This window comes from Lepisosteus platostomus, chromosome 1, assembly GCF_059453375.1.
Source record: "Lepisosteus platostomus isolate fLepPlt1 chromosome 1, fLepPlt1.hap1, whole genome shotgun sequence".
Taxonomy (NCBI): Eukaryota; Metazoa; Chordata; class Actinopteri; order Semionotiformes; family Lepisosteidae; genus Lepisosteus; species Lepisosteus platostomus.
This window is the reverse complement of record NC_142611.1, coordinates 78,647,804-78,659,897: the sequence shown is the minus strand read 5'-3', so window position 1 is coordinate 78,659,897 and position 12,094 is coordinate 78,647,804. Positions and strand designations below refer to the sequence as shown.

The window sequence follows — 12,094 nt, the reverse complement described above, 5'->3', positions numbered from 1 at the left end:
GCTAGACATATTGAAAAGTATGTTGTGGTGCTTCTAATAATTCTTCTAATAATTACCACTTCCAGTACACATACAGACATTCAAGTGCTACTATATACTGTATTTGGCCCAAAGTTGTCTGCACTCATTTAAGAGAGATACTGTAAAGCAAACCACAGAACTTACAAAGACCTTCACTGCAAAACAACTGACTTTAATTTTTAAATGTTGACACTTCATGTGGAAAAAAATGCTGTAGTGTCTCATTAGGAAAATTAAGCTTAGCATAGCAGAAAGCATGTGCTTAAGTTATTTTATACATATGAAATGTGAGTATTCCGACTTTTCATTTCAATTGAGTCTAATCTTCAGATTATCAGATGGTTTCTTTAGCTATAGCAAAGTAACAGGCTTCCTGCTTGCGGCAGACAAAATTTAATTGCAACTCACAACTCCACGGCAATACAAAGAGTGGTTTAATAATCTTTAATTTTCACAAAATTAATATACTACTTACTTGCTTCACTTTATTGTCCCAGACGGGATCTTGGCTTTGCAGGCAGGTAAAGACACAACACAATACAAAATACATTTAAAATAACACAACATGAACCTATTAACAAAGAAGACATACAGTACTGTACTGTACATGCATGATGAGATGGAAAATATATAAATATATGTGTAAAGTAAAATATACAATCAATTGTCCAAACTGAGCAGGTTGATAGCTGTGGGAATAAAAGATGACGTAGTTCTATTGCATTTGAATCTTGGTAGCCTAATTGACGCCCAGATGGAAGGAGATCAAATTCACAGTTCAAGGGGTGGTCAATAATTGCATTGGCCTTCCACTATTTGCCTGATGCCTGAAAGTAAGTGTTCTGCACCAGTAACTGTGCCAGCTACCTTCACAATCCTGCTCAGTGTGTTTTTATTGTGTGTATTAAGGTTTCCAAACTAGGCTACCGCAGTGAATGTTACGACACATTCAATGAAAATTCACCTTAGCTTTAAACAAGCAATGCATGTATAGTTCTACCAAATGGATCACATCACTTCCTCTTGCAACATTTCTTATATTCTTACAAATTCACACTGTATAATGGTAATGAAGATACGCTGTAATTGTTTATACTTATACTATGAATCTGCATTTATTTTGACAATTAAATTAAAAGGATTGCCTGATATGTTTTAAGAATGCAAGGAACTTAATATATATGCATTAATATTATAATATATAATTGTGTGTTAAGTAGAGTAAATCCGAATTCGTTGCAGAAACCAAATTTCACTGAATACAGCTATGATGTACGTTTTACCAGGAAATATCAAAATAACCACTTTCAGTTCAAAGCAGATTTTGAAAAATAGCTGTTTACTTTAACTGACTTTACAATTGGGTTCTGAATTGACAAGAGCTAAAATCACACTGAAGAACCGTAAGTCTGCATGAACTGCTGATTCCCACAGTGCAAACAAATCTGTCATTTAACTGACATGCAACATTTTTGCCAAGCCATACTGTCAGTGTTGCACCTATTAGCGTTTACACATACATTCATCCACAGATCTTCTTTAGTACACAGACCCCCAGGACCATATGCATCATTTCTAGCTGAATTTGGTGAACTGCTCTCTGACTTAGTTATTAATTTAGACAAAGTTGTAATATTAGGTGACTTTAACATACATATCGACATAGAGACAGATGCTTTCAATAAAAACTTCTTGTCCCTCTTTGACTCTGTAGGGTGTAGTCAGCATATAACAGGATCAACACATGTGTACAATCATACACTAGACTTAATTTTCACTTATAGAGCTGATATTAATCATATATTAGTCCATCCCAGGGATAACTCATTTTCTTACCACTTTTTAATTACTTTAGAGATTCGACTACCCTCTGTAGTTGCCAAAGAGAAGATTATTATGACACGGCACATCAATAGGGGTACTTCTTTAAAATTTATGAACACGATGAATCAGGCTTCACCTCCAGTACTAATGTTGATGAAATCACACACAACTATAATTCAGTGGTCAGACAGGCCCTCAATTGAATAGCCCTGTTAAAAACTAAGGTAGTCAAAACCACTAGACACTCTCCATGGTTTAATGATCACACACGATCTCTTAAACAGGAGTGCTGCAAACTAGATTCCAGTTGGCATGGACTGATAGCCTGCAACAATATAAGAAAGCCCTATATAGAGCTCGTTCAGCTTACTACTCTGAACTTACTGTATAGAAAGCAATAAAAATAACCCTCACTACCTGTTTAGGACAATAGCTAATCTAACAAATAAGGCTGATATAACAGTACCAGCTAACTTTAGTAGTGCCATTTTCATGGATTTCATTAACAATAAAATTTACATCAGACTTCAGACACAATCAAACAGGCAGCAAATGAGTCTAGTACAAAAACAATGTGCGCACCTTTTCAGTGTTTTTCAATTAGTTAATGAACATGAACTAAAGAATTTAATTATTAAGACAAAATCAACCACCTGTCCGCTATGCCATCCCCACACAACTCATCAAAGATTCCCTGGCAGGGCCTATAATTAGTATGTTGAACATGTCCCTTGCATCAGGCGTTGTACCTGACCAATTTAACAGGGGTTAGCCCAGGCTCAGCTGTTCAGGAAATGCCGTATAGAAACCTATGCCCTCAGGCCACTCACGTGGGTTGACCTGGTGCCAGGTGGGTCTCAGGACATCCAGACCTCAATGCTGAGCAAGGAGGAAAGCGTGACCCAGAAATATATAGCCCCAGACAGAGACACACCGGAAGGAGAAGCAAAGCACAGGAAACTAGGGACAGGAGCGCCCTCTAGCTGTAGAGGGCGTAACAGTAGTGGTTGTTAGACCGCTGCTTAAGAAACCAAGTTTGGATCCACAAGTTCACAACAACTACAGACCTATCTCAAATGTTCCATTTTTATCTAAACCTTTTGAGAGAATAGTTGCGGTCCAACTTCAGTCTAATCTGGATTCAAATAATATACTTGAAAAAATTCCAATCTGATTTCCACCCAGGCCACAGCACTGAAACTGCACTAACAAGAGTTATAAATGATTTTCTGATAGCAACTGACGCACGGAATGCAACAGTGCTTGTGCTCCTAGATCTCAGTGCTGCCTTTGACACAGTTGACCATTCCGACAAAAAAGTCAGAGGTTGGCCTATGTGGAACGGCCCTTAAGTGGTTTACCTCCTTTTTAACTAAGCAATTTCACTAAGTTCAAATATCTAATATTTGTACTGCTTCGTCACTGTCACCAGTCAAATTTGGGGTACCACAGGGATCAGGACTTGGACCAGTTTTGTTCTCTCTGTACATGTTGCTGCTAGGTAGGATAATACTAAAGCATAATATAAACTTTCATTCCCATGCTTATGACACTCAAATATACATTTCATTTACACCTTTTTACAGCTTGTCAGTTGTCACTTTAGCTAATTGCATTAATGAAGTCTTGGATGTGTGAAAAATTTTTGTCACTCAACTCTGATAAAACTGAGGTTCTGTTGTTTGGAAGCAACAGTGCGGATAGGACTGCTATAACCTCAGCACTCAACTCTGAGGGTTTAAAATTTTACCTCAAAGATTCATCATGTAACTTAGGCATAATCTTAGACATAAGGCTCTCATTTAACTCTCATGTTAATGCAGTACCAAAGGCATGCTCCCTACAGTTAAGAAATATTGCAAAACTAAGGTAATTTCTCTCCAATCAAGACACAGAGAAACTAATACATGCTTTTGTATACAGCAGATTAGATGACTGTCATGCCCTACTATCAGGGAGCACCTATTGAACACCTATCGAACACCTTACAGCAAATTCAAAAAGCAGCAGCTAGAATTGTTACCAGGAGTAGAAAGTATGACCACATTAGCTCTGTCCATTGGCTTCCTATCAGGTACAGGGCAGACTTCAAAATTCTTTTACTTACTTATAAGGTTCTCTTATAAGGTACCTGTCTATTAAATGGAGCTGATTAATGTAATCCAAGTCTCTCACTTAAATCACAGAATGCAGATCTTCTTCTTCCACATATTAATAAAAAACAGCTGGTGGTATAGCCCTTAGCTACAGGGCCCCTAGTTTATGGAACAGTCTGCCAGCCAAAGTACGGGATGCCGAGTCAGTCTCAGGATTGAAATCCAGACAGAAAACCTATTACTTCTGACACAAAGTGTTTTTTCAGGAACCTATGCAGACAGCACAATCCGGAGAGGCTTTTATAGGATGGGGGCAGGAACCGGAGGCAGGTGCAGAAGATAACGAATAAACAAGGAAGGGCTGGAGCGTCCTTAAGAGAAGGGCTTTACAATCGTGACAACTTCAGCCTAGTCTACTCACACCTTACATCATAGCCTGTTGCAGCCCTGGCTGCTGGTGCTGCTGTCCATGCCATTGTGTGTCTCTGTGTTGGTCCACCAGGTAGATACATCTGTTCTGACCAAACTATCCTATTCTCCTCCCCACATGTCCGGATGGTGCCCAAGCTGGGCCCCATCTGAGTTGGATGCTGTATCACTGCCATGGATCCAAAAGGACACCATGAATACAGCTATCGTTTAGGAGGATTTTCTGGTCTTCAGAGAACTGCATGGAGTACTGGCGCGCATACATACATGATGGAAAACTAAATACTACACCTTTAGTACTTTTTTAGAATTGTATGATGTCAGCATGCCCAGCGGGGTTGGGCAGCCAGTTGACCTTGGACCCCTAGAGGTTTTTTTCTCCTCACAGAGGAGTTTTTGGTTCCTCTCCTCCATTGTGTTCAGGCTTTTTCTTTTTCTGTATTGTAATGCCATGTACTGTCACACAGCTTTGTTAAGTGCCTTGGGGTAATCTTGTTGTGAAAGGTGCTATATAAAAATAAATTGAGTTGAATTGAATTTACATGTTATTTTCCTGCAGAGAATAATATGCTCCCTCAAATGTCAAACTACAGTACACAATAAAAATTCAATGTGGGAGTAGGAAATGTGAGAGAGCTCCAAGTTAGGCGTGTGCAAGGTTGTGCAATGTCTGAATCTGCACCGACATGATTTCTGTTACAAGTGTTCACACATGGAAAAACACCTCTAACAAGACCAAATCATGTGCGTTTCTCTGAAATTGGGGTTGTAAAACTATGCCGTTGATAAATGACCATGATCAGACAACATAAAATTGCCTGAGCGCTTTTAACTAAAACATCTAAAAAACTGCTTTAAAGATAGATAAAACGGTGTTCAGCACAATTAAATATGTCAATATTTCATGAAAAAAATAATAATATAAGGAGCTTAGAATAATACATATGTGTTAAATTATGTGCTTCTCAGACTGGAAATAACAGTCTTGTGCTGAGATGATTTTGGCTTATATTTGTGTAGGGTCTTTTTGAATGTGTTTTGATGTTTCAGGAAAATCAAATCAGCACACACACATGAACTTATAGGCTAACTGAGATGAGTCAAAAGTAATTAGCTATCAGCAGTTATATGTATCTACATAAAGGACTTTCACATAAACTAAATCATTGAGAATGAACAGACAAACTATGTCAAACCTTTCAACTCTTACTCTATGCAAGGAGTAAAATTGACAAACTGGACTTCATGTTAACTGTGGAACTGCCTTTTTAATATCCTTCGCTCAGAGCAGAAGGCAGTATGGTCCTTTTCATGACAATTTACTACAAAGCTCATTTTGGAAGCAAGGAAAAATATTGTTTAGAGTGCAAACTGAGAGGCAAAAAAGACAATTCCAGGCAGTGTAACCATTTTATGAAGGCTCATGGGGCAAGTATATTGTCTGGTTCAGTTTATATACGTACAGTAATACACAATGGAAATTGATTTGGCAACGGATGCCACGAAAACACACAGGGGTCACTGATGCCTAACAATGGCCGCAACGTCTGTATGCACGAAAGAGTACATGACTACAAAGCACTCTGTAAGAGCTGGTTAGAGAGAGGCAAGGCCTGCAGCCTCCCTGCAATGACTTCTGGGAGAGGATGATGCTGCTGAACGTCCAAGGGGCAGCCAAAAGCATTTGATTGGGGTCATATTGAGTGATGAAAACTCAACACTCTCAAGTGATCCCTCATTAGCATCTTAATTTATGTTATTTACATGTTAAATAGCAACAAGCGTGGTTTGCTTACAGTTTAATGATTAACAGTATCATACAACCATTTCACATCTACTGTTAATTTGACTAATGCATTTATCTCACATTACATGGCACTTGTGAGATATAGTGCTCAAGGGTACAACAGCACTGTTGCAACTAGGATTTCAAGCAACAACCAGTCCAGAACACTAACCTCTGGATGGGCAATTCTAGTCCTGGGGGTGGAGCGTGAAGAGACTTTCCAAATCTCTTCAAAACAACACCTAAAAACCTCTGAGAAGTTGTTTCCCATTACACAACGTATCCAAGCTCTTGTACAAAGCGCTTGTACATTATGCAGGAGAATTAAAATGTGTAGCACATTTTATTGTCTGAGAAACCTCTCTTTGTTATAGCTGGGTTATGATTGCCTGACTTCCAAGATGTGTCTTGCCTTTCACGGAGTCTACCAAGTGTTGAAACAGAAGATCCAATTCTCTGGGCATCTTCTCAGCAACTAGGAAATCTTCAATACTCAGCTAGGATATGGTCCTTTCTTCCCTTCAGCTGTTTTTAGTTATTTTAATGTAGCTGAAAATAATGTACAATGAGAACCCAGTGTTTTTATCAAATCACATGAGTTGAGTTCACTATTTTGTTGGCAGTATGAAAGAGATTTAAGGCACTCCTGGTTCTGGTTGGCTGATGTTTGCAGGGTTTCATCTCAACTCAGCTTTTGATGACCTAATTAAGATTATTATTAGGTTAATGTGTGACAGGGAGGGCCCACATAATTTGTAACTATGTTTACATACATAAACATACATCTGTTCAAATTCAATTAGCCTACATGACAGAATTCCACAGCCTGATTTTTCTATCAAATCTGCAATCAGATTTGTGAACAGGGTTTCGCCCCATAAAAAGATATCAGGAAATCAGATTTGCCTATGTTTAAGATTAACTATGTTCAAGTTCAAAGATCTTTCTTGGCATGACAGATTAACTTCATTGTTGCCGAAGCAGATACAATGAACACAACATTTACAGTACAAATCCATCCATTTCTAACCACTTCATCCAAATCAGGGTCACAGGGAGCCTGAGTCTATCCTGGCAAGCAACGGGCACAAGGTGAGATACACCCTTGACAGGACACCACCTTGGAAATGCTATCAATACAAACATAGTATTGGACATTCACATACTGTACATCTCATAAACAATAACTGGGAGACAGACTGGGAGACTGTCTGTTCCTCAGGCTGTGACAGCAGATCACATGCTGGGCTGCAGCTCTATTGAGTTCCCTCTCCCCTGCCCCAGTAGGATCAGAAGCCGTTCTGATTGTGACAGATCTTTCCGCAATTTAAACTGTCATTCCAGTACTTTCTCCGCGGAGTCAATTCCAGCTCATGTGAGAAAGCACCCCTTCTCATCTACTGTTGTACGGACTTCTTAACTGCAACTCCTGGTCACCACATTTGGAATCATTTTGGAGAGAAGAAGCTACTCTGTCAGACTTACAAGAATGGCCGAGCCTGATTTACTGAAAGCTATTAATATGTTCAGTACTGAATAAAAAAGACTGGAGTTACACTGCACATGAGTCAGAACTGCAGTTACTGCAGGGGGGCTGTGGGAGAAAAAAATAGTCTGGAATCTGATTCAAAACTAAAACATCACCAACCTGACATCCTGTCTTTGAAGTTAGCAAAACACTACCAGCAATCTGATTAATTACATTACTCGATGTATAAGCATTTACGCACATGCACTGCTTTTGAAATACTGTATATTTGTTCAGGCAATGAATGAGAAACTCCTAATGTAAGGAGTGCTTTACACGTGTATACTGAGGGCAGGTCTTTATTACTTCAGATTTCCACCAGTAATGGAGAGCAAAAATTAAACTAGCAGCATGTTTTGGATCTGTAAAATATTGAGAAAATTAAAAGGGTACACACACTGCAAACATTTGGAATGACTGTCTTACGGTTACATGATCTGAACATACATACCCCCCATCTGATTTCATGTTTTATGGGTCCTTGGTACTTTGGATCTTTCCATGTCAAATCCTGAAAGATACTGAAGACGTCAACCTGGAATGACCTCAGGACCAGGAGTAAAACTAGAATCTGAGGGCTCAAGCAGAAACTAAAAAGGATTGTATTTAGCACTGAAATGGTGAAGTGTTTCATTAAATAAAGGGTAGCTGCTCTAGGTTACTCTTGAATTGTACCATCATCCTCATCAATGTTAAAATGCACATTCTGGACAATGTGCTTTAGATGGACTCTTACAAATGAAGCAGTTGAAAATCTGCATACAGCTCATATTCTGGAATATGAATACAGTGGAATATCATTACTTTATGTTATGTATTCTTAAATGTGCTGATTGGAAAGCATCTGGGAAAATATGTCAGCTGATATTGTCTGCTTATTCTCTCTTCATACCTTCTGGACTTGATACCTGATGGTCACAACCAGTTTCTCTTGTCAGCTGTTAACAGGCCTTTTCCTTATTACACTTAGGTCAGAGTACCTACAGCATGGGAACTTTAAAAAGGAGTAAAACATACTGAAGCCATTAGTGAAAAGCAGGACAAAGCTGTTTGACTTTGTGTGGAATGATCCTGGTACCTGGTACAGTTGTGTACTACTGTGATACGACAGGAACACAACTAGGGTTTTCCCACAAGGGTGGGTCCAGCACATGGAATTATTTTATGGTCTTGTTTGTCCATATATGCAGTGAAAAGCAAATGCTTCGAAGCTGGCATTATTGATGTTGTGAAAACTAGTTCTGTATTGTCTTTGCTTCTTATTTTATGTCTGGAAGTATTGCTAAGGATGACAATCATCCTGGTTTCTCACTTTTCTCTTCCCTTCCTTCTGCTCAGCGTTATAGGAGCATAAAGGCAAGAATGTCCAGATACAGAGACACTTTCCTCCCTCAAACTGTCAGATTACTGAACTCTACCCCTTCCGATGATTTTTATCTCTCCTCACACTGCATTTCTGACTTTTTTTGGTACATTTTGTAAGTTGTAAGTTATTTAACTTGATGTTGTTGCTGCTGTTCTGTGTTTCTGTTTTGGTGATTCCTAAATGTCTTTGTATCAGACCATACCTGCAAATAAGCATTTCATTGCACTTTTGCATACCGTATGACAAATAAACTGAACTGAAGTGACAATACTCATTTTGAAACACAAATCTTAACGTTTTGCATGGATTTAAAATTAAAGCTTTAATAGTTCTAAAAATACTTTTGAACTAATAAAACTTTTAGCTTGTAGCTTTATCACCTGAACTACAGTATATGAATCGTAATCAGGAGAATGTGTCAGCTCTGACTTGAACACAAATGTTTTGTGGTGAGAATGCGGAAACAAGACCTTGCAGAATTGCTGGGTTTTGGGGGTCTTATTAATACAAGTTAGTATATTTGGTTCTTAGTTTAAGAATGGTATCAGATGTTTTGCCCAATATGAAATCCTTTTTTCTACTCACATAGCGATAACAGTATAATTATAGACAAGTTCTAGGTTTTATTTTGATAAAGTTACGATTACCAAGAGTGTGTGGAATGTTCCTGTTATCTAATAATAAGGTAATATACTACTGGGATACTAAAGGAGCCCCAAGAAAGCTACAGAACATTGCAAACTTCAGAAAACAAACACTACAGTGGTACTCTTCATTACAGAGTCATCAATGCAAATAATCGCTCACTGAGGACCGCAAAGCTCAAATGTTGATTTTTCAGTTCCCTTCTTTACAAGCATCTACCATGACATCTGACTGAAATGTCCATTTATGCATAATCTAATTATTTAGACAAGACATTCATCCAGCTGCTTTTCTAAGACTTAATCAGCTGCACTTATTACTTAGAAGACTAATTCTTCTGTGAAACATGCAGAATTCTGGTTTTGGAGACTGGATACACCCATCACTCATTTAGATCATAGACAAAATATATTCTTAATAGACATTTCTCTGTCAGGAAGTGGTCAGTTCTACCTATGGTGGAACCAGCAGAAATGTGACTGTGACTCAAATGTGGCAGATTTGCAAAATCAAGAATGAAAATGCAAGCACATCATGGCACGATTTTACTGCAAACACTAAAGACTCTTGCAAGCTTTGGCCAATTGGTCATATTGCTGGCACTTACGTCCAACAAGCATACAATCCACAGATGAGGAAATATAATTTTGTATAAGTTTACAATATGCACAGGTAACTGCACCCAAGTCATCTATCAGCAATCACATCCTCTTCAGTATCAAACAAAATCAAATACAAGCTGGCTTCAAATTCTAACTCATCCGTCCAAAGTTGCTTATTTTTGGTAAGGGTTACAGAAGCCTAAAGTCTCAAAAGCATATGACACAAGGTGAGACTATTCCCTGAGTGGAATGTCAGCTCAAAGCAGAGCACAGGGACAACCTAGAGCCATAAACTAACCGAGTGAGTATATGGGACAAAACTGAAAAACCCATGAAGGGCATGGTCTGGGCTGGAATCAAACCTAGGACATAAGACCTGTGAGACAGCAGTATTGCCAAAAATCCCCCTAATGATACCATAACTCCCAATCCTGCAGTACTGGATATATGGCTCACAAGGGCAACAGGACAGTTGTAAAGTACAATCACGTTAATTTCAATCAATTGATCTATGCACGTTATAATCAGTAGTCCGAGTATCTATTAGCATGACAGTCAGGTGATGGGTCAGAGCTTTAGAGAGTCCTGGCAGAGTCCGAATGACAGGCAGTAGTCCTGGGCTTACGGCCACACCACCCTGAACACGCCCGATCTCGTCTGAGCTCGGAAGCTAAGCAGGGTCGGGCCTGGTTAGTACTTGGATGGGAGACCGCCTGGGAATACCAGGTGCTGTAAGCTTTTTGAAAGATGAACCAGAACGCACAAGTGCAAACTGCATGGAAGTGCCTTTAAACCTGAGAATAAGAATAGAGAGAAACCCTGCTTTATCCAAAGGGCTGTGGGAGGGTGGAACAAACAACCCAGCCATGTTGTTGAAATCGATACCCTGGCTTCTTTCAAGAAATGGCCGAATGAGATCCCCTTCTCAGTTAACTACTAACAAACAAGCTACAGTGAATAACCCAAGTGTTTTCTCCTCTCTTCTTGCGGTTCTGCTGACAGAGGTATAGGTTTACTTTTGTGTTTTTCTATTAAGTAGACTTTTAGAGACACTTAAAAGGAATAATAGTGTTTATTCATTTTGCATAAGCAACAGCATAAGTATTGCTAAGAATGCTTACTGTTCTGCGAGGTGATTTTTTATAGCCTGTTTTTGTACTATACACCCAGGACTGAGCCAAATAGAAACTGATATGCTTGGTGTTTCAGTCAAGACTGAGGGAAAGACAGTTCTACATAATTATCTTTTTATCGATATATAATTTATATACAGTATAATAATGGGATAAATCCATTACGGATTTCTGTTTTAATCATCGTTTGACACGTAGTGAATCTTATTTATATTTGTAATCAGCTTTTAGTTTTAATTTTATTTTTTAAGGTTTGGTTTATGGTGATTTATGTATGACTTTCAGATCCTAACAGGTTTTATAAAAAGCAGTTATTTTCAGTATAATACTCGTTTTGAATAGCAAATGCAACATTTTGCGTGGAGATTAAATTAAAGTCTTAATTTGAATTTCAATTTAATCGTAATTTTAAAATTATCTGTAGAAATTAAGTTAAATTAAACAGAATTTTAACTGATTAAATATTGAGCTTATAGCTTCATCGACTGAACTTGTTAGCTTTGACTCCGACACAAACAGGACTCACAGACTCTTCTAACGGATCATTAGTGGTGAGACTGCAGAAACAAGACCTAACGTAATTTCTTTTTTTTTTTTAGGGTCTTATACAAACTCATTCAAAATGACCGGTTACTTTACAATGGATCGCTGAACAGATAATCGC

General features: G+C 38.4%; 1 non-coding gene across 1 annotated transcript; it reads left to right on the top strand.

Annotated features, from left to right (window-relative positions):
• Positions 1 to 10,916: 10,916 nt before the first annotated feature.
• On the top strand, positions 10,917 to 11,035 carry LOC148678985 (5S ribosomal RNA). The gene has a single exon (XR_015940751.1). It is a non-coding gene; the product is annotated as a 5S ribosomal RNA (ribosomal RNA).
• The last annotated feature ends 1,059 nt before the right edge of the window (positions 11,036 to 12,094 follow it).